This window comes from Tachypleus tridentatus, chromosome 8, assembly GCF_004210375.1.
Source record: "Tachypleus tridentatus isolate NWPU-2018 chromosome 8, ASM421037v1, whole genome shotgun sequence".
Taxonomy (NCBI): domain Eukaryota; kingdom Metazoa; phylum Arthropoda; class Merostomata; order Xiphosura; family Limulidae; genus Tachypleus; species Tachypleus tridentatus.
Genome location: NC_134832.1, coordinates 127,054,761 through 127,074,380, shown reverse-complemented (window position 1 = coordinate 127,074,380; position 19,620 = coordinate 127,054,761). Strand labels below are relative to the sequence as shown.

At 34.1% G+C, this 19,620-nt stretch overlaps 1 pseudogene across 1 annotated transcript in view; it reads right to left on the bottom strand.

The window, feature by feature from the left end:
- Positions 1-3,170, bottom strand: part of LOC143223449 (tyrosine-protein phosphatase Lar-like) — a 170,238-nt pseudogene extending 167,068 nt beyond the window's left edge. The window contains exon 1 of the transcript XR_013012919.1: positions 2,984-3,170. The product of XR_013012919.1 is annotated as a tyrosine-protein phosphatase Lar-like (transcript). The remainder of the gene's footprint in view (positions 1-2,983) is intronic.
- Positions 3,171-19,620: the final 16,450 nt, after the last annotated feature.

Genomic DNA, 19,620 nt, shown 5'->3' with positions numbered 1-19,620 from the left:
ATGCAGTATATGCAAAATCAAATTTTATATGTATTACATTCAACAATTATACAGTGTGTACTGAATGTAATATTTCTGTTCTATAAATAGTGCACAGAAAATTACTTCCCATATATAATTAATATGACATCTTGTTATGCATTAATTTATGTATTAAATGTAAAATTTATTATTTATATTATGCAAAACAGAAAACAACCATATGTGTACACATGGAACAACTATTTTGTATTGAGGTACACAGACCTGTAACATCTGTGTTTTTATTCTACTTGTACATGTGTAGAACAGTGACAATCTAAAAATTTTATGGTTTTACTAGTAGTTTCTAGGGCACAGTGACTTCAATACATTTCTTAGTCATTAATATTTATACAGTTGTGTCTTCCAATCAATTCTGTGTACATATTTGTAAAAAAAAAGATGGAAGTTTAGAAATGCTTATTGAAACACCTGAATATTTTACAAGAGTCAAACCAGGTTGACTAGATCAGTCAGATTATTTTGTTTATTTATAATGGACACAATATTCAAATGTTAAAAAGACTGTGAGGGTATTTTCTGTGATAAATGAATATTAGTAGTCATAGGAAACTTATTTTTGCTATAATATGATTTTAACTTTTTAACTTCTCAAAGTTATTTTAAAATATGATCACTTAACCCAAAGTTGTTAAAATTCTAACACGTTTTTGTTAATCAGAGGGAAGGTTAGTCAAACAGTCATAGGTTTGAAAATAGTTCCATGGTCTCTAAACATCTAATATCTTACAGAAAGGATACTAAACTATCACTGCATATTGACATTACATTATTTAAAAAAGTTTTTCATTGCTTCATCTTCTAATCACTTGAAAAAATCACAATGTAGTAACTAAATATAGCCATTTATAAATTATTAAGGAATATTTTATAGAATGTTTCACTGTGTATGAAATACAAGTAACATTTTTAGTAAGTTTACAAAATAAACATTTTTCAACTGCACATAAGCTACTATATATGCATTTCAGCTTATATCTTAATTGATATTTTAAAAAAGAATGCTACAAAAAGTATAGAAATGTGAAATATAACATGCATGGAATTTTGTTTGAAAACAATGTGCATGATTGTAGATAATTTAAAATGAAAATGTTATTTGTTCCATGAAATTTCAAACCTTTAATTTTTATCAACTTTAGGTGTCTACAAAAGATCCTTCTAAGTTCCTATAAAATTGGAGTATTTGTAGAAAATGTTACTCAAACTAGAAAATAATAATGTCTTATAACTTAAAACAAAATGTATACATAAAGAAATATTTCTTTGATAAATAAAAACTTTCTCTTGCTAAAAATTCAAATTATGTTATTAACTGTAATCATAACTAAGCATCATTTAAACATACATTTAAAGCACTATTGTAACACTTAAGGAAAAAACACTTTAATGCTTAGTCATTTTGAAAACAAAAATAAAATTGTAGCCATAAGCAATTGTCATATGAATGTTTAAAAAGGTATTGATGCATATAGTTATTGAAAAGCAAATATTTAAAAGCCAACATATCTATATAAATGTACTAGATGTGTTATAAACACAAAGGAAAAATGACTAAACCTATATACTGTTAATATACAGTAAAATTAACATTTTTTCATCTTGACATCAGCACTATCAACTTAACACAGAACAAATACAAGGTAAATAAATAATGTTTTTGGTATTTACATGAAATATTTGAAGACTGTGTATCATGAATGTTTATAATCTAGACACAACTGTATGATGTTTTCTCATTCTGTTTAGTCTCCACTTTCTTTGTAAATATTCTAACAATAATAGATTCATAAAACCATAATTTTCATCAATCCAAAAAAAAACAACCACTACTAATAGAATTATTATTTACTTTGCATTTGTTTAATAGAATGGAATAATATAACTACAACATGGTCACTAACATTTTTACTAAAGTTCTAGAAATATGTCTTTACAGTTGTTACCATTTATTAATGTAAGCAGAGGAACCAAGTAGTTCATATGTACTTTGTTAATACACCATATAAATCAAAATTTATTCAAAAACTTACTTTATAATTTACTTAGAAACGTATTTATAATGCAAATAAAAAAGTCTGATGCATGTTACAATGATTTAGCCTCCTTTGAAGTTTCACATTCCTACATATCAGTTAGATATATTTAATATACAGCCTGTCTTGAATAATGAGTTATGGATTATTTATCTCATAGTGATACTCTTCAAGATTGTTTCCTATTACTACATTACTATTACCATGATTTGAATCTGAGGTAAAGCTAGATGTTCATACCCTAAATTTTAATGCATTATTTTATTCAAACATATTAAAGAAATATATGGGATTTGTATAGCAAACAGTGTTTTAACTTTCACGTATGAAACTAGAAAGTGAAAAATGCTACAGACGATATATTTTTCTTTTTTAAATTCTTAACACAGAATTACAACAAAAGTGTAGTTACTATTGCATTATGAAAGTTGAAACTAAATTAGTACGAAGATATAATACTGTTCTTATTTCGTAATTTTCCGAATATGCATTTTTTACTTTGTAATTTGTAAACAAAAAAGAAAAAGTTTGATATGTTTAAAATGAAACAAAACTTAAATATTACTATCAGTATTTCATTTAACAAACATAAATTGAAATATCGCTTAACTACCTCACTTTCCAGTTAAATCTAAATTGTTAGCCTGAACTACCCAAATCAAAATCTCTTAACTGCAAAATCGCTGCTATATATTAACTTTTAACCTAACTTTATATAGATTTAGTACAAGCTTTTCGTAAACGCACTTAATACTTTGTGCGCTACTCCTACTTGTTCTAGTGCGACTTCCTTGTTCATGTTAACGTCGCTTTAAAGGGGTTAACCAGTTTGCTTTAGTCTACCATTACTTAGTAAAGCAGTACTATAGAATTAATGCAACTATAATATAGCTGTTGTTACAAACCTTGTCCTTGGACAGCTCTGTTCAGATTATTTTCTTCATGACACACTGAACAACATTACTTTTTCACACACACAATGACCTTTGAACCCAAATAAATCATACATTTCGCTACTCAAAAAAAAAACATTTATACAATTTTGAACAGATGTATCACCACCTTCCGAGACAAACACTCCATGCATTTGAATGGACTTTCAGTTACTTACTAGTTTGCACACGTTGATTGAAAAACTGCGCCATCTTGTATCGTTTTATCGAATTTCTACAAAATTTTCTCCTTTTAGAAACCTAGCGCGTAAGGCGTGCGACTCGTAATCCGAGGGTCGCGGGTTCGCGCCCGCGTCGCGCTAAACGTGCTCGCCCTCCCAGCCGTGGGAGTGTATAATGTGACGGTCAATCCCACTATTCGTTGGTAAAAGAGTAGCTCAAGAGTTGGCGGTGGGTGGTGATGACTAGCTGCCTTCCCTCTAGTCTTACACTGCTAAATTAGGGACGGCTAGCACAGCTAGCCCTCGAGTAGCTTTGTGCGAAATTCCAAAAAATAAACAAACAAACCTTTTAGAAATAAGTAAATAAAAGAAACACATATTAAATGAAACACGTTAAAATATGTATTTATCATATGTTACCTAATTAATAAAATATTTGGTAAAGTTTTCTTACTGTCTTTTATTTAAAATCTATATTAGAAAGTACCGCATTAACTCTTTACAGCAAAAATAATACGTACACGAAATAAAATACAATAATACAGTTTATTAAGGATTACAAATATTATGCTGCTCACTCTATTATTAAGTACACAACTATGAACTTATTATTGTTTGAAAATAAACTTTAAGATATCTTATTTGTATATTTTCGAAAAACAGGATATGTGTGTGTGTAAACAAGGTAAAATCCACAGAGAATTTCAAATGGGAAACATTTGTAGATATATTGGCTAAGAATAATTTATCTATAACTGTTTTAGTCATTTATCATATACCTGTGACAACAGCTGGTTTGACTGGATCATCACTAATATGCTGAAAAATATAGAAACAGTTTCACAGTAAACAACAAAACTCCACAGCTGAATGAAACTGAGAATTGAATTAGTGACAGTCTGTGCAATAAGGAACCGGCCTGGCCAGGAGGTTAAAGCGCTCAACTCGTAATCTGAGGGTCGTGGGGTCGTTATTATTCCACGATCAATCCCATTATTCATTGGTAAAAGAGTAGCTCAAGAGTTGAAGATGGGTGGTGATTACTAGCTACCTTCCCTCTAGTCTTACACTGCTCAATTAGGAACGGCTAACGCAGATAGCTCTCGTGTAGCTTTGCCCGTAATTTAAAACAAAACTAAACAATAACAACAAAAACTATTCAATCAGTTATTAACACATTTTTAGCCGATTTCTTGGTTCTGTCAAATCATAGGTACATTGGCATTCAAATTATGAGTTGTCTTTATTGCATGAAGCTTCTCAACATAAGTACAATGATGCCTGTAGAGCTACTGCTGTGGGTTTAAATACTAGAATATAAATTTATTGTAAAGTCTTACAAGACCAAGTGGATGTTTGTAGAGTGTCATTTCTTTACGTTAAAAACGAAACATTACATGCGAAGAAGTGATGAAGAGAAGTAAAATAATGTATAAACAAAAAATTCGATTACCGAATTAGCAGACCATAGAATCGGCAATCAAATCTTCAACTTTCAAAAGAAAGAAATAATGCAAGCATGTGGAAAAAAACAAAGGTGAAAATAGAGGCAAGAAAAAACAGTGTTACACAAAAATAAAAGAAAGCAAACGGGAGCCATCAGTTGTATAAAGTTTAAGAATGAAGCAGAACTGACGAGAAAAAATAGTCAACTCCATTATGCCATCATTTAGGAAGTGTCGTAGCAACAGACTAGAGGTTAGATGCACATATCTTATAATCATGTTCTATTCTAGCAACGAACAGGTGCAGCATATCAAAGGACACAACATGGTTCCATACTACAATGTTTACCAAAAAATGTGAAGCATGCAATATTAGATCTACAGGTTTAAAATGCATACATTCATACTTAAATGCTTGTAGCTTACCATAAGTTTAACAGTTACAAATTAAATCACTAATAAATGGGCCTGACAAGGCCCACTAGTTAAGACACTCGACTCGCAGTTTCGAACCCCCGTCACACCAAACATGCTCTTATTCGTTGGTAAAAGAGTAGCCCAATAGTTGGCGGTGGGTGGTGATGACTAGCTGCCTTTCCTCTAGTTTTACACTGCTAAATTAGGGACGGCTAGCGCAGATAGCCCTTGTATAGCCTTGCGCGAAATTCAAAAACAAACAAACAATAGCAAAGCTAGATCGAGTTATCTACTGTGTCGATAGAGGAAAATCAAGCCCCTAATTTTAGCGTTGTAAATCCGTCGACTTTCCGTTAGCACAGCGGCAGACATACTCCTGGAAAATTAAAGTAATGGCTATATTAAATGTTAAATAAAACATCAATTACAAAATAATTGATTATGCTGTTGTGGTTTTATCGCAAAGCTAAACGATGGACTTTCTACGTTTTGTCAACTGCAAGAAACCTGGGAAAGCTATGAATCGGAAAATTGTAAGTTGACATATTGGGAGAGAAGAAAATAGCAGATAGATAGAAATTTAAGGGTTTGTTATGTCAAATCACATAAAAAATAGATTTTATAAAGAAGACAGTTACACTCAACTTAGAACTGCTGGCTAGTTCGCGAGGTCGAATATTTAATGAAGGATTCAAAGATAAGATGAAAAAGAGTGTTTGTTTTTCTTATAGCAAAGCCACATTGGGCTATCTGCTGAGACCACCGACGGGAATCGAACCCCTGATTTTAAAGTTGTAAATCCGTATACTTACCGCTGTACCAGTGGGGGGTAAAGATAAAAGAATGTGTTTTGTTTGTTTTGAATTTCGCGCAAAACTACACGAGGGCTATCTGCGCTAGCTGATCCTAATTTAGCAGTGTAAAACTAGAGGGAAGGTAGTTAGTCATTACCACCCACCGCCAACTATTGGGCTACTCTTTTACCAACGAATAGTGAGATTAACCGTCACATTGTAACGCCTCCGCGGCTGAAAGGATGAGCATGTTTGGTGTGACGGGGATTCGAACCCACGACCCTCAGATTACGAGTCGAGTGCTTTAACCACCTTACGATGCCTGGCCGAAAAAATGTGTCAGTTTTGATCTCTGTAGCGTTTTAATTGGTATCGTTTTGTCGAAATATTGTCAAGAGCAAGGGTACAATGAAACAATGCATTGTAACCATTACAAAAATAATGAAGAAGAATATATTGAATTAGTTATTTTAAGTACTGTCTTTAGTTTTAGTTTTGATCTATGTCGGTATTATATTTTGATCAGAAGCTAATATTAATATATTTCCATTATATTCTTTTTCATGGTTTGGTATTTACGTGTGTTTTAAGTTATCAATATAAAATATAAATTATTACGACAAAACAATACTAACAAAGAGCAGTTTGGACTTCTTGACAGGCCTAGCATGGTTTGATGGTCAGAGCTCTGTTTCGAATCCCATAACCGAACACGTTCGATCTTTCATCATAGGGATGGTATAATGTGACAGTCAATCCCACTTTTCGGTGGTGAAAGAGTAGTTCAAGAGTTCGCGATGTTGACTAGTTGTCTTCTAACTTAGGAACAACTAGCGCAGTTGGCTTCCGAGTAGTTTTGCGTGAAAGTCAGAAAACAAAGTTCTGACAACCAATAGGCATCAGAACCAACAAAGATTTTGTATCAGTGATGTCGAGAAAACCCACTTGTAGAGAAATATATATGCAAAAACGGCTCGTTTGGTTTGAGAAAATATTTTACATAGAAGAGCGAACAACGTTTCGACCTTCTTCGTGAATCTGACGATGACCGAAGAAGGTTGAAACGTTGTTTGCTCTTCTATGTAAAATATTTTATCAACCCAAACGAACCGTTTTTACATAAAGATTTTGTATATTTGTTTTAAAAAGACTATATTCGCACGACTGTCCCTAAGTTTAAAGTGATTGACTAAAGAAAACGTAGCTTATTAACATCACCCACCGTCAACGTTTGGGCTACTCTTTACCAATGAACAGTAGAATTGGCCATCATTCTTATAGCGTACTCATAGCTAAAAAAAAAAAAGTGCAGTGCGTTTTTGATGCAACGGGACGCAAACCATTAATTCCCGGATTCACAATCCTGGAACATAGTCGTTAGGCCACGTCCAGCTCCAGAGTAACAGATACTTTTCGCTTCTGTACTATGCTGAAATTTAGAAACACCGTAAATGAATTATACGTCATTGGCTTTAATACGCGAAATTTGAAGTTATTTACGTGTTATCAAAGCCAACTTCATGACTGATTGCACGACTAAATGTATTTGTAACATAAGAGAGTTAAATATTCACAATGTTCCGAACAACAAGATATATATACAACAATATGTAGGTTGTTTATAACTGAAAACTCCTTCATACGTAGCTGAAAGCACGTGATCTGTTTAATTGTTTTGTTTGTTTGTTTTTGAATTTAGAGGAAAGCTACTCGAGGACTATCTGCGCTAGCCGTCCTTAATTTAGCAGTGTAAGACTAGAGGGAAAGCAGCTACACATTACCACCCACCGCCAACTCTTGGGCTACTCTTTTACCAACGAATAGTGGAATTGACCGTCACATTATAACGCCCCCACGACTGAGAGGGCGAGCATGTTTGGTGCGACCGGGATTCGAACCCACGACCCTCGGATTATGAGTCGAACGCCTTAACACCCTTGGCCATGCCGGGCCAAATCTATTTAATCTTACATAGTACAGTTATGCATTCCTTCAATATCAGTTGTTTACCTTTTCGAAAATATTCTACTTGTTATATCACAACATATAATGAAAATCGAACATAAAAATCACAATAAATTAAACTTAGAGAAGAATCCATGGTTGGTATATACATATATATTACCAACACAAATAAGTCAAAAATTAAGTTCACATCATTTTTTTTTATTTAGACATAGGTTCTTAAGTTTGGTTAGTATCAATTGACTTATGATATTTAAGTGCCTTATACTCTTATTGAACCGTACTTAATTTGTATTATCTATAACTCGTTTCTTTAAAAGCTTATACACTACTGTGACCTTACACGCTTGATTAATCTCATAATGCACCACGCGAGTTAAAAGCCTTTGAAATAAACCAGTAAAATCACCAGTAAGTAAGTACCCATACAAAGAAAAGAAAAAGAATATATACTGAACATAGACTGTAAATTTCATCTCTTCGACGCCAATTCCAATTTCATCAAGTTTATATCGGCCTCGGGAGTTTCAACTGGATTTTTGATGACATATAAAGTTAATACTATTTTCTCTTTTTTTACGATTGTCAGCAGTTTCTGTATTTGCTTCTTCCCCCCCCTCTTACGTCATCGTAAATCTCCTAAACTATTTAAATTCCTTTATTTAAGAATAAATATATCGAAAGGAGATTATGACGTATTCTGTTCCGTTTTTCGTATATTTTTGTGTCTATATCTTACCAAGCTGGACTTTTATTTAATAAATAATTTTTATCTACATCCGTCTTTGTAATTATATTAGTAGTTATATCATCATCTGATTCGAAAATATTTTATATTTACAAGTTTGTCTGTATTTACGTTCGGTAGATAGTGTTTAATGTAATGAAAGTCGTAGATTTATGATACTATCCCGGTTGTTTTCGTTTTTATTTCTGTTTCCACGCAACAGATATTTGAAGGACGTTGTTTTTTTCTGTTTTGTTTATAAAGACGAGTAAAGTGCCTGTTACATATCACGGTAAATGATGTTTACAGGTTCGTCGTTTTTACACACGTCTGTAAAATATCACTCGAGTGTTACCGACTGATTATAGCTAAAGGATTTGTGTAAAATAATAATTATTTGAGTTCTGTGACTGGTGGGGTTCATATAATCCTCGTCTGTGTTATGGTCACAAACCTAGGCGAAGTATAATATTGTAACTCTATTTTTATTTACTATATCGGTCCCCGCATGGTCAGGTGGTTAGATTGCTTGACTCGCAGTCCGAAAGTTGCGGGTTCGAATACCCGTCTCACCAACCGTAGGAGCGTTACTATGTTTCGATCAATACCATTATTCATAGGTAAAAAAGTAGCCCAAGAGTTGGCGGGGGGTGATGTTGACTAACTGCCTTCCCTCTATTTTTTCACTCTAAATTAGGACGGCTTGAGGAGATAGCTCCCGTGCAACTTTGCGCATTTGGCTGGTTTGTTTTGTTTTGAATTTTGCACAAAACTACACGAGGGATTCTGCGCTAGCCGTCTCTAATTTATTAGTGTAAGACTAGAGGGTAGGCAACTAGTCATCACCACCCACTACCAACTCTTTGGCTACTCTTTTACCAGCGAATAGTGAGATTGACCGTCATATTATAAAGCACCCCCGGCTGGAAGGGCGAGCATGTTTGGTGTGATGAGGATTCGAACCCGCGACCCTCAGATTACGAGTCGAGTGCCTTAACCACCTGGCCATGCCGGGCCAGCTTTGCGCAAAATTCAAAACAAAAGACCTTTATGTCTTTACCAACATGTTTGTGTGAAGGAAAGTATTGTGTTTAATGTTTTAGATGCACATACACGTTCACATGAGGGATGATATATTTACCTTGATCTGTAAATAAAATACACCCATTTCCTTTCTCCTGTATATTTACAATAAGTGTACTGTCTTTATCTCTACCTTGGGTAATTGTGTAAGTAAATAGGATAGAAAATTCATAACATCTTCTAAACCTGAATAAATTATTTGAGGTTAAATAACAAAATTAATAACCATCAGTAATCTAAAGTAGAAGATTACAGCTGTTATAAACCTGTTGAAAAGCAAGGGTGGTAGAGTCTTCAGTGGTGTGTAAAATGTTGTGTATGAATATAATCACACAGTCGTGTCATGTATTCAGTATGCACATACCTTACAGTCGACAATATAGGGGAAAATTTCACACATTCTGTAAAATTATTATTGAATGATATACGTAATATCGATATGTGTTAGTTTAAGCTTGCTGTGTTTGAGAATATACGACTGTTTCGTGACGTCTTGCACCTGCTGTTCACCTAGGATGAACAGTATCCCTATTCTGATCTAAGACTAGATCATATGCCGTTCTGTTATTTTGGCGATACTTCGTATTTTCTTTTTCATATAATCGTTTGATAAAGTTACTTCCGGCAGAAGGCGGAGGTATTTTTAAAACAGAGCTGTCCAAAATGTTGGAAACCTAAGAATCAGCTCATTTCTGGGAATCCAAAAGTATGGTGGGGAAACTTTAAACATGTTTTTTGTTTATTTGGGAATTTCGCACAAAGCTACTCGAGGGCTATCTGTGCTAGCCGTCCCTAATTTAGCATGTAAGACTAGAGGGAAGGCAGCTAGTTATCACCACCCACCGCCAACTATTGGGCTGCTCTTTTACCAACGAATAGTGGGATTGACCGTCACATTATAACGCCCCCACGACTGGGAGGGCGAGCATGTTTGGCGCGACGGGGATGCGAACCCGTGACCCTCAGATTACGAGTCGCACGCCTTAACACGCTTGGCCATGCCGGGCCCTTTAAACATGTCTGTGAACTAAACAGCTTAGACACGATCATGGAACATGAACTACATCACATAAAAACTACTGTTTGCTCAACATAACTATTAGGAATCACTATTTCACTCCCCACAGACTCAGTAATGTATTCCGGGCAGAATTGGTATGATTATTAAATAGCAGACTTCAGAAAGTTTAGTTCAAGCTACCTCAGCTCGTTTGGACTTTTATAGAGATGATCAAGATCTGTCGTTAACGTAAGTTTAGCGATATGATTCCAGGTTCCGTCCCTCTTCAACAATCAATGGGTTCATGCCTCAAAAAGCGGAATTATAAAATATGCTTAGTGCAGTATACTTAAAGCAAATTGTGTTTTATTAGTGATGGTTCTGTTAAGAAGAAACTCACAGTTCTTGCTGATTTACTTTAGTGTAGTTTGGTGAATAGTTCCAACTTTTACTAATAGAATAGTTTTAGCTGTTTGATAAGTTATTCTGAATCCTACCCGTATCATATCTACATCTGTTTTATGACTGTTTTTTTTTAATTCTATAATACAATTTTATGTTTCATGTTCACTAGGGATTTATGTCACACACTACTTATGATTAATATCATTTACACATAAACATTAAACATTTTCAATCAGATTTCTTTCACTAATAAGATCTGATTTTAAATGCGTATAAAATATGACACAAACATAACCAAGTTGTTCTCTCAAGAAGGGTATTTTGGAACTTCTTTGTTTGTTTGTTGTTAAGCACAAAGCTATTAAATGCACTGCTCACAGTTAGTATCTAAGCCCAATTTCTAACGTTGCAGAACCTCCGATTGCCGCTGAGTCGTCGAGATGCTTTTGGAACTTAAAATGAAGACGTCGAATATTTTTGTGAGGGTGTTTTAGTTAATTACAGATACACGTATTTATTACCTACACAGTTACCTATCTTATCTGTGTCCGTATGTTGTATCCCACTGATATACAAACTTGAACTTATGATTCTATTCTCATCACGAATATAGGCTTCTCATCACTGACAGCTGTAACCACCCAGAATCTTCGTTGTTTCTCATGCGATTCAGAATACGTGCAGTTACGGTATAAACATGTTTAACATTAACGACCTACGCACGTTTTTATTTATTCTTTAACTGACTTTTTTTGCATTTTAACAAAACGAACACCCGTTTCCCTAATTTCTCGTATCCATGATTCTTTATTGTAACTTTTACAGTTTATATAAGTTTCTGTACATTGATACAACAGTTTTAATCTAAGTAATATCAATACTTCTTCTGTCCTTACTGAACTGAAACTTAATATATAAAAACTCAGCGATAACAGGCTATATAGTTGAATGAATTAATATGAAAATTGGGTTTAAATCGAGCTTTCTTTTGGCTATTACTACATCACTTGTATTTCAATTCTCCTCTATTTTTATCATACGCGCGCACACCCAACACTAAACACTCTAAGAAAATTCTACCAGGTCCATCAAAACGGGCTCGGCATAGCCAAGCGTGTTAAGACGTGCGACTCGTAATCTGAGGGTCGCGGGTTCGCATCCTCGTTGCACCAAACATGCTCGCCCTTTCAGCCGTGGGGGCGTTATAATGTGACGGTCAATCCCACTATTCGTTGGTAAAAGAGTAGCCCAAGAGTTGGCGGTGGGTGGTGATGACTAGCTGCCTTCCTCCTAGTCTTGCACTGCTAAATTAGGGACGGCTACCACAGATAGCCCTCGAGTAGCTTTGTGCGAAATTCAAAAACAAGCAAACAAACAAACCATCAAAACGTGTGCCACGAACCTGGTGAGAGGGAAGTTTTAACGCCACTTTTCGCCTTATTTCATTATAATAGTTTTTATTTACGTAGTACGTAATTAGTTTATCACTTTCTAAAGGTTTTTCGATGCTCATTACAAAGAGACTGAAATAACTACCACAAGTATGATAAATAAACTATTTTAAAGCGCTTTAAAATGACGACTATGAAAAAAGAACGGAAGAACTGACTGTAAGTAACTAGAGTTAAATACACTACAAAAGAATACAGTGGTTGAATAAAGACAGTTTGTTTGTTTTCGAATTTCGTGCAAAGCTACACGAGGGCTATCTGCGCTAGCCGTCCCTAATTTAGCAGTGTAAGGATAGAAGGAAGGCAGCTAGTCATCACCACTCACCGCCAGCTCTTGGACTACTCTTTTACCAATGAATAATTGGATCGACCGTTACATTATAACGCTCTCAACGGTTGAAAGAGCGATCATATTTAGTGTGATGGAGATTCGAACCCGCGACCCTCGGATTACGATTACAGTACCTTAACCCACCTGACCATGCTTATAAGGAGAGTAAAGTGAGAACTGTAAACTGTTGAGAAGAGAAGAGATAAATTGAAGCTTTGAAATCAAGTATTAATAAAATGGATGATTGTTATCAAAATAAACATACTTAATAGCACGGGATAAAAGCTTTCCATAAAAGAACAACAAAGAAACGACTGAAATTAATATTGCTGTATTTTTAAATTTACTATTATGATGCAACAACCACATAAATATGCAAAACAAATTGTTTAAAGCGACCACCAGAAATTACTTCAGACCACTTCAAGTATAATTAGGGTAAAAACAAAGACCTAAAGTGACCGTTTGAACCTTACCTGCCCGGTATGGCCAGGTGGGTTAAGGCGTTCGACTCCTAATTTGAGGGTCGCGGGTTTGAATTCCCGTCACACCAAACATGATCGCCCTTTCAGCAGTGAAGGTGTTATAATGTTATGGTCAATCCTACTATTCGTTGATAAAAGAGTAGCCCAAGAGTTGGCGGTAGATAGTGACTAGCTGCCTTCCCTCTAGTCTTACACTGCAAAATTAGGGACAGCTAGCGCAGATAGTCATCGAGTAGCTTTGCACAAAATTAAAAAAACAAAACAAAAAATTTAACCTTACCAAGAGTTATTGCCTTCTTGCAATACCAGTAAGTACAAATCTTATAAAGATCTTGAAAATACTTAGCCATTATCAAACGTATGTGTTAGAGCGTGTGATTGTGACGCTCGATTCGCAATTGAGGGTCGCGGGTTTGAATCTCCATCACCGATGAATAGTGGGGATGACTATTTCAGTTTTACACTCCTAAATTATAAACGGCTGACACAGACAGTGCTCGTGTAGCTTTGCATGAAATTCGGAAACAAACGAACAAAGACACACTTTTCTGTTCTATCGCAGATAGATGGTGATCAAAGCACAGATAGCCCATGTTTAGTTTGTGTTTAGTTACAAAACAAGCTTTACTATTGCAGACACTTTGCTACGAAGAGAGAACAATTTACCTTTCGATTGAAAACACTTTTCTATCATAGATACTTTACTGTTTAGAAAAGACAACTTACTGTATTCCATTGTACGTACTTTATAGTAGATACTTTAGGTTGCTTATGGTTATGCCGTTACTAATTATATAACACACAGCCTAGAATATTTTAAGATAGTCACACAGTATTGTAGATGGATCACAATTCTATAAGAAAGATATGCATGTGCCGGAACAATAGTGCGTTGCTACTGTACGAGCAAAGGACGACATACTTAGCAATTATATTTTTAGCGAATTTGTTATCACTCGACCGTGCAATACAGCTGTGGTTAAACTTATGACAAGAGTAATAACCTAGAGCCATTTCCGTTGAATAATTTTCGCATAGCAAGATTTTTAAACGATGAAGAGCCAAAGAACATTTTCATGTAAGAAACCTTCAATGTTCTTCATGGAAACAGACAATCTCTCACGCACAGAATTTAGAACGACAGCGGTCTCAGAGATAACACGACAAATCAAATCAGGTCAATGCTGCGAGTGAAGGTTATATTCGAAACGAAAAAATTGATTTCAAGTAAAACATCATGATGAAGCTGAACATATATTTTGATACTCACAAAATAATTAACAACAGTTTGAAGCTGACAAAAGCTTTATGAGAAAACGCAGAATTGATTCTCTCATCGTGAATCATCGACGTAATATTTGGTTCCGGACCAGATAGAAGACTTAGTATTGCTTGCAATTTGTAGAGCTCTTGTGTATAAATCATTATTTCTAATAACTGTTTGTAATGACCATTATAATATGTTCTGTTATTGTTTGTATATTAAAATATATTTGTGTTAAGAAAATAATTGTGTGTATCAATCCTGTTGGTAAATAGCACAGATCTGATACAAATTAACATTCAATTAACTTCTAAAAATTGAGGGCTTGTCCTGGATAGGTTATGATACGCTACACCTAATACAAGATTTCTTCAGATATGTAGTCTAAAATCTACCTCGCAGAAATTTCTTATTATGGAAACAAGGAAGATTTTTCAGTTTTGTGACTGACCACGACTGACGATGATTTGTTTGTTTGTTTTTGCAATAGGCGAGATAGCTCTTATGTAGCTTTGCGCCTATTGCAAAATCAAACCATCGCTAACTCTTGGGATACTTTTTAACCAACGAAAAGTGGGAATGATCGTAAAATAATAACGCACCCACGGTTGAAAGGACGAGCATATTTGGTGTTACGGGGATTCGAACCCGCCATCCTCAGGCGACGAGTCGAGCGCCTTAACCATGCAGAGTTTAAAGTGTGTGAGATAAGATAGAAATAGTGAAATCTATAAAGAGTAAAGTGTTTGTGATAGGATAGTAAATGTGTCTCCTATAAATTATAAAGTACCTTCTGAAATCTATAAAGAGTAAAGTGTTTGTGATAGGATAGTAAATGTGTCTCCTATAAATTATAAAGTACCTTCTGAAATCTATAAAGAGTAAAGTGTTTGTGATAGGATAGTAAATGTGTCTCCTATAAATTATAAAGTACCTTCTGAAATCTATAAAGAGTAAAGTGTTTGTGATAGGATAGTAAATGTGTCTCCTATAAATTATAAAGTACCTTCTAAGGAATGGTAAGATATCTTTTCAAAACAATATGCCTTTTGTAGAACGGTAAATTGTATTTTATACTGTAATGAATTATAATACAATGCACTACACTACTGACACTATTTTAAAGAGATTATGTTTCATTAATCAAATTGGGCATAATGAATAGTTGTTATGTAACACCTACGAAAGTGACTAGCTAAGTGTTTTAATAGAATGACAGGTTAATCGCATTTTATAAAGAGATTTGCATACGTTAATATAGTGATGTTTCCACCATAAATCACATGAACCATGGCGTCACTGGCGAAATGCTTAGCACTTATATATTAGTTCACAATAACGAACAGTGTAATACTGCAATTTGAAGATCTGAAACTGACGTTTCGTATTAAGATAAAGATGCTAAATGAAGAGACTACGATGACAATTACAAAGGAATAATAATTTAATTGTAATAAATAGTTATAGCGAAAGCATTGTAAAGATGATAAGTGACAAGTTGGAACAGTTATCGGCACGTCATGGCCAAGTTGGTCAAGGCGTTCGAGGGTCGCGGGTCCCTGTAACACCAAACATGCTCGCCCTTTCAGCCGTGCGGGCGTTATAACTTTACTATCAATCCCACTGTTCGGTGGTAAAAGAGTAGCCCAAGAGTTGGCAGTGGATGATGATGACTAATTGCCTTCCGTCTAGTCTTACACTGCAAAATTAGGGACGGCCAGCGCAGATAGTTCTCGTGTAGCTTTGCGCGAAATTCATACAAACAAACTGGAATAGTTATAAAACAAAGTATTGTAAAGAGAATTAAGCGACTAGTAGAAGTAGTTGTAAATAAGGTATTGTAAAGAGACTAAAATGACTAGTAGTTATAAAGTATTGTAAAGAGACTAAAATGACTAGTAGTTATAAAGTATTGTAAAGAGACTAAAATGATTAGTAGTTATAAAGTGCTGTAAAGAGAATTAAGCGACTGGTAGAAATAGTTATAAATAAAGTATTGTAAAGAGAATTAAGCGACTAGTAGTTATAAAGTATTGTAAAGAGACTAAAATGACTAGTAGTTATAAAGTATTGTAAAGAGACTAAAATGACTAGTAGTTATAAAGTGCTGTAAAGAGAATTAAGCGACTGGTAGAAATAGTTATAAATAAAGTATTGTAAAGAGACTAAAATGACTAGTAGTTATAAAGTGCTGTAAAGAGAATTAAGCGACTGGTAGAAATAGTTATAAATAAAGTATTGTAAAGAGACTAAAATGACTAGTAGTTATAAAGTGCTGTAAAGAGAATTAAGCGAGTGGTAGAAATAGTTATAAATAAAGTATTGTAAAGAGACTAAAATGACCAGTAGTTATAAAGTATTGTAAAGAAACTAAAATGACTAGTAGTTATAAAGTATTGTAAAGAGAATTAAGTGACTAGTAAAAACAGTTATAAATAAAGAATTTTAAGTACAGTTAAGTGACTAGTAAAAACAGTTATAAAGAGACTATTGTAAAGAGAATTAAGAATCTAACATGGAGTTTTAATGTGACCTTATATCATGGAGTCTTTAACTTCCATCCGATATGATCTCTCTGTAGCTTTTCATACATTTTTTTTTCCAAATTCTTATCAAAGTGTATATTATAGTAACATTAACCTTAATGAACCTTTACTTAAATTGATTAGAATTGATGTGTTCATCCAGAAGCCGGAACTTAATTCAGTATTTTAAAGAAAAATCAAAGTTTATGTGATAATTTCAAGTAAATTATAATAAACCCATCAAACCTAATATTGAACTATTCTCAATTTTTCCTTAGCTTTATATGAATTCCCTCTGAGATGGTTTCTTTCGCACCCGGTCTGCGTACTTCCGTAATGTATCGATGAAGAATGGCTAATAATTACATTATTCATGTCTTCATTTTTAGAGCTCCGAAAACAAAAATATCTTGGACATTAATAGACAGCACGAGATAATTACGACTTCTTATTTTATGTCATGCTCTCATGAGTAAAATATATCTTAGAAGTGAAGGGAAACTCGTGTATTATACTACAGAGAAATAGTTGTGTCTATGTTCTTTATAAACAGATAAAAAATAATACATAAGAGTTCGAAAATACGTTTTGTCGCAAATGTTATGTCATGCGCAAATTAAAAAGCCATTTTTTTCTTTAATAACACATGTGAGATTTTTTTTACTGGTGGAGACGAAGCTTTAACTACCGGCGACCAAAATATTACATAATATATTGTTGTCACACGGTATTTGTTTTAATCAAATATTAAGTAATATATCTATGTGTGTTTTTACTTTCGCCAAATATTAGAAAAATATATCAGTAAGCGTGTCTTTACTTTCATCAAATAACATATATAGATATATATGTGTGTGTTTATTTTCTTAACCGTTAGAAATACACTTCGGTAATTGATGAAAATTAAAAGAGTGAAAAAAAGTTAACTGAAAACTCTGGTCATTACTTGTGTGGCAAAGCGGGATGCTTTAAACTGCTCCATAGAAACAGGGAGCGAATTTCGAGAAAACTTCTTTAGTTGTTACCATCACATAGTTTCCCGTTTATAGTTTATGCATGTATTCTCCAAATAGCCATTTCTCCAAGGAATACGGTTGTGCCGTATGGTTTTCTCTAAGCTTTTTTTGTTGTTTCTCGGGGTCATTTCAAGAATCGCTTTTCTTTCCTTGGTGATTTCTCACTTGTGGATTACTTAGTTATTTACTTTGCTGCATTAGTCTGCGTTGTATTAAAGGAAAGTAAAACCAATTACAATAAATTTTACACAAGACATTACCATAATGCTAAGAGAAGCATCCGTCTAAACTCTGTAAGGTTTTGGTTTTGTAGTTGCACGTGAAAATAGAAATATGTGAATAGAAACCGAGTGAATGGCAATACTTTTTGTAAGATACTAAACCATATTTTTCATCATAATCAAACAAAGCAATATACATATATATATATATATATATTTCATTTTAATATATTTTGTTGTTATTTCTGTTTTCAGACCAAGTTCTGATTATTAAATAGTTTAGTTTATTCGGCTTAACAAGGAATGGGAAAAGAATAAGCTAGGTTTCAACGTTAAGAAGTCTGATTATTTGTCATTATCACTCCGTTATCGACCATATATCCATCTATCTATATATCTGGAACACAAAACAAGGCGATTTAAGTTGTCGTATATGTTTTCCTTACACATGTTTTTATCATAGCTTTATCCCTCGGACACTATTTTAGGATTGGTTTGTTTGTTTGTTCGCTCTCATAGTCGATTTATAGCTCAATAAATCATAAGATACGCTCGAGCTGTTACACGTAATTAACTATAAATCCGCGTCTTTCCTTGTCAAACGTCAAGCAGGAAAAAAACAGCTATATAAGTAACAGTTAGGGTGTAACAAGTAGAAACTAACAGCTAAAGGGTGTAATCGGTAGGGGTGTAGTGAATAGGAGTAAAACAAACATCGATGTAACAACGAAAGAAGAAATGTCTACTGTGCTAGAAAAGTACTAAGACAGATTAATTGTACTTTATTCATTACAGGTAGATAACTTAAAGTAAACTGTTTTACAAGTATGAAACGGTGAATTATTTTTGCAAACTATAGAGGATCCTAGGTTCGCGCCCCCTTATCGCCAAAAGAAATATAAAAAAAAATTGAGCTCTGTATTTTGGAACCGAGGGTGTCTTACAAGAAGAACAGTGAAATTCCAGTATTTGGTTAGAGTAGCTCACAAAGTGGTGTTAACTAGTTGCCTTCTATCGAGCTTATCGCTGTGAAAAGTAGAGACGTGGAAAGCGCTTGAGTGAATTGGCAGAAAATTCAACGAACCTTCAAGTCAGATATTTGAGTTATCGGTTTCTTTTTCTGTCGACGAGACCGCCGCGTCCCAGAATTAGGCACGAGGATCGCCCTTGTCAGATTCTAAAGGTAAGGACAGCTTGAATATCCAGAGGTCAATGCTCAAGATGACTGATTTGTAGTTATTATAACTCTTTAAGAAACTATAGCTTGAGAAGTAATAAACTGTTTTATTCGAAACTGTT